This window comes from Mus musculus, chromosome 14 (assembly GCF_000001635.26).
Source record: "Mus musculus strain C57BL/6J chromosome 14, GRCm38.p6 C57BL/6J".
In the NCBI taxonomy this organism is placed as follows: Eukaryota; Metazoa; Chordata; class Mammalia; order Rodentia; family Muridae; genus Mus; species Mus musculus.
Window position 1 is genome coordinate 58,817,265 of NC_000080.6, and position 4,616 is coordinate 58,821,880.

Sequence of the window (4,616 nt, forward strand, 5' to 3'; positions counted from 1 at the left end):
GTGTGTGCTCGTGAGTGTAGGGTCATGTGTAAGCCTAAAGAGTGTATCAGATCTCCATAGCTAGGGTCACAGGCAATTGTGAGTAGCCTACTCTTAGTGTTAGAAACTGAACCCAGTCCTTGGCAAGAGCAGTTCATGCTATTGACTGCTGAACTACCACTCAACCCCTATACCTTATTTGTAATATTCCTGGATTTATTTTCAGAGTGTATTTCACTTCTGTCTTCATGAGGAGCTATATTATAATTTAGTCTTATATCTTTCTTTCTGATTGCACACTAAGCATAAGCTTGTCTTGTATAATATATTTGTAAGATCCTCCACTTTTTCTACTCTCTAAAAGTGATTCTATTTTACTGTCTATAGAAATCACAAGTAAAACTTTGTGGATCACTCGTTGTGCCTCCCTTTCCTAGCCTTGCTTGGTTGTTAGGGTTTTTTGTTTTGTTTTGTTTTGTTTTTTTGTTGTTTTTTTGTTTTGTTTTGTTTTGTTTTTTGGCAACCTGTCATACACTAGAATCACCTGAGAAGAGGAAAACTCAGTTGAATTTTCTCCATCATATTGGCCCATGGATAGGGATCTAACAACAGACACAAGCATCAGTTACACCGAAGTCCAGCTTGGTGAGCCAGTGAGTACATTGGAGTCACAGGGTGGGAGGTGGGGGGGGGGGAGTCCTTTACAGGAGCAGGGACAACTCCAAGGCTGTGTCTCTCACAGTGGGGTGGGGGTGCAAATCATGACTGCTGCAGCCACAGCTCTCTACAGGACTTGGGGACAGCTGTTCAAGTGACAGCTTCCCTCTTTTTTTTTTAATTAGGTATTTTCCTCGTTTACATTTTCAATGCTATCCCAAAGGTCCCCCATAAAGTAGAGCGCAAGCACTCAGGCACCGCTGGAATTCGAACCCAGGATCTCCTGTTTACTAGACAGGCGCTTTAACCAACTAAGCCACGGTGCCGCCCCCCTCCCCCACCCCCCCCATAGCTTCCCTCTTAAGCAGCTGTCTACTGTTTCTGTAAAGTCAGGTAGTACCTTGTGAAACTTGCAAATGTTCGCGGTCTCACACTGTGACGTCTGTTTACTTCCTGCCTCATGTGTCCTGGAGAGAGAATTTCCATTGGGAGAAGATTACTACATGATAAAGAGTGATAGGCAGGAAACAGGGCAGTGTGGGAGACATCACACAGTGGATCAGGCTGGTAAAACACAAGCTCCACATGGATGTAAGCCATTGACACTATAGGGTGAGAATGGCAGCTCACTTCTGTGTCTTTCTCTCCCAGAGGCAAAACACCAAGGGATTGTGAAACTAAAATCAGCTGTCTCCTGGGGGAGGAGTTAGTGCACAGAACCAAATAGCACCTCTCAAAACCTAAAGATACTCCCCAAAGATGGGAAGCACCAAAGAAATACTCACCTTCTATTGCTGTATGAAGAGAAATATCAATTACATATACTGTGTTGTCTCAAGTGGGATTCTGGAATGGAAACAGACTAAGAGGCTCTCAATAATGTGTGACTTTTAAAATGATAGCCTATGACTGCTCATTAATTAGCACTCTGTTATAAGGTATGACGTCATGCTGTGAGAAACCAGGTATAACCTGCGAAAATCTGCTGTAATGCTTTCACAACTTTCTGTGAAGGAAGGGGTCTCTACAATTAAGAAAAAAAAAACTTGTAAAAATCTGGTTTCTCCTACCTTTTGGAGGTGAACTGAGTAAGATAATGTCCATTCTCCCTTGTCCTGACAAACACAGTCAGGAGGACATTACTGTTTAGTTGGTAGCCACGCTACAGTGATTGTCTCATGACAACCTGACCTGAAACTTTGCTGTTGATCAATAAAGTCTGAATAAATTCCATGTATATAATTGAGATGATACAAAGGTATATATCTTTGTGTATATGTATATATATTTTACCAGAGAGGTATATATATACTCTGAACTTACTATTTCATTGTCTATCTTCTCTGTCGTTTGGCATGTAAGAAGTTTGATAAGATAGTAATAAAATTTTATTGATAATTGATTGATAGTGAATAAGAATGTATTGAAACATTGGGACTGGATTGATGACTTAGCGGTTGAATGCATGCTGCTCTAACTGAGCACTGGAGCACAGTCCCCAGCATCCTTGTCAGGCAGCTTACAGGTGCCTCTGACTGCAGCTGCCCTGTTCTGGCCCTCTAGGCACCTGCACTCACATGCCCGTACCTCCACACAGAGGGAGGAGGCTAGTGCTCCTGGCATGCCTGTGACTCTTAGGAGTTCTAAGCTCACCTCTTCCTCCCAGTGGACCAGCAAAGCCTATTTCTCACACTTGGGCTTTTTTCAGTAAATAAATAAAGTCAATGAATAAATTGCTTTTCACTAAGTGTTCCGCTACAATGGCTGAGACCACAGTTCTGTCAGTAAAACTTCAGCAGCATTGTCCACAGTCTGGCCACTTATTTGTTCATCATGTTTCAGAAACAACCTTCTCCAATTAGGTTTTAATCAGTCTCATGATTTTAATATATCTTTTTAAGAAAAACTAAATGATCATTTAAATTTAAAACAAGCATACTAAATCAAAAGCATGCTTTGTTTTAGATACTAAAAACAAAGAGCTATATGCCATTATTCATTTTCTGTTGCTAAGTCTTTGGTTACAGCCAGGACTCTCTGGGCCTTCACACCATTTGTGCCTTTATGGTTTAAAATAAGATGTGACCTAGTGAAATTCCCATGTCATGACAATTACGCAAATGATTTAACTCTAGTCACTGAGAAAACCAACCTACCATGTTCAATGTAATATTAATTTAAAAATTCTAGATTATCTCTTCATGAATATGGAGTACCCCTTCATCTTTTGCCAGACACTTAAAAAGACTGTGTGTGTGTGTGTGTGTGTGTGTGTACATGAATGCTTGCATGCATGCTTGCACGTGTGCATATGCCTGCACCTACACTCTTGTGCACTTCCTTCTAGAAGAAAATAATCTAAGAAAAAAGTCCCCTGAGAATCCTAAACACAAAGATGTTACCATGCTATGGCTATAAGTGCTATAATTTGATGTTCGGGGTGAACACTCAGTGCTGAGTTCAAGCCATCAATATTTCTGAAAAAGAAAATAGATTTTATAATAGGCCAGTTTACTTTCTTGGCACATGTTATCAAATGAAAAGAGTGGCTTGAGAAATTATGTAGCCTGCAACAATTTATATCAGAAATAGAAATAACCCAGACTCAAAAATAACTTACAGACCTATCAGTCAATCAAACAAGGTACTACTGAAAAAAGACCTAAACATCTTAGCCACAACACAGAGGCCTATTTTCAGAATGGGCACCACAGACAAATACTCTGTGTAGCTGCAACCGGGCCCCACAACTGGCTGTGCATCTGCCAGAGAAAGGATGGTGTTGAACCAAACAGACACCCAGCCCAGATCTCCAGCAAGAGGGGCAGTTGAGCAGGGACAATTTCAGACAACCACTGTCCTCCATGGAGTCTTGGGGCATACAGGTCACACAACTGTATGGGCACATAAACACATAGTTCAAAGCTTATATCTTGTGGCCTTGGAAACAAACCAATGCATTCCATGGTCAACGGTGAGACACAGGAAAGAGAATATGAAGTTAAGAGCTTAAAATACAAAGCAAACTGCTGGACTCTTGAGTTTATACAAGGGCCTGTCACCTCTGTGTCTTCCTCAGAAGATACTCCTTGCTTTCTGCTAAGACAGCAATGTTCATCTATGCTCTGAAGGGAGACTAGTTTAACATGGTTAACTTCCTCAGTTTGGAGCACTGTTGACAGGCCACTCGGGGTCTAACTCACCAGTAAAGTGCCTTCCTAACAGGGGTAAAGCCCTGAGTTTGATCCTCAGCAATAAAGAATTACAAATAAACATAGATAGATAGATAGATAGATAGATAGATAGATAGATAGATAGATAGATGTTAGATAAATAGATGTTAGATAAATAGATGATAGATAAATAGATAGATAGATAGATAGATAGATAGATAGATAGATAGATAGATAGATAGATAGATGATAGATAAATAGATGGTAGATAGATAGAAAGATAGATAGATAGATAGATAGATAGATAGATAGATAGATAGATAGATAGATAGATAGATAGATAGATGATAGATAGAGATGCTCTCATTAGTACATCCTCATATGGATACACCCCAAGCAGGATGGAAGGCTTCGTGTCAGTTGATCCATTGCATCTTTTTAGATAATACTACAAAGCTAGAGAGCAATCAAATCTCTCTCTAATAGAGCAAAATGATTTTTTTAAGCATGTCGATTCTTACATCAAATATCAGTTGCATTCTGACTAGGCACTGTGCTACAAAGTAGTAGCATGGTCCAGGCAGTTTGGGAGGAATAAGGATGGAAGAGAAGCCAGAGATCCCTCTAGCTCTCTGAAAGAGTGTGATTCCAATGTGGCCCAACATGGTGCCACCTGCTTTCATGGGCCTTGCTGTGAGCGCCAAAGCTGAAGAACCTGTAAGGACCTTTCTGCCCAGCCATCCTGAGGTGATGGTGGACACATTTCATCATAGGCCACAGAGTTCTGCTGAGTATTGACCCCAGCAC

The 4,616-nt window shown here is 40.7% G+C and overlaps 1 non-coding gene across 1 annotated transcript; it reads right to left on the minus strand.

Moving 5' to 3' along the window:
* Positions 1-888: 888 nt before the first annotated feature.
* On the minus strand, positions 889-962 carry n-TTagt2. The gene has a single exon. It is a non-coding gene; the product is annotated as a tRNA-Thr (tRNA).
* Positions 963-4,616: the final 3,654 nt, after the last annotated feature.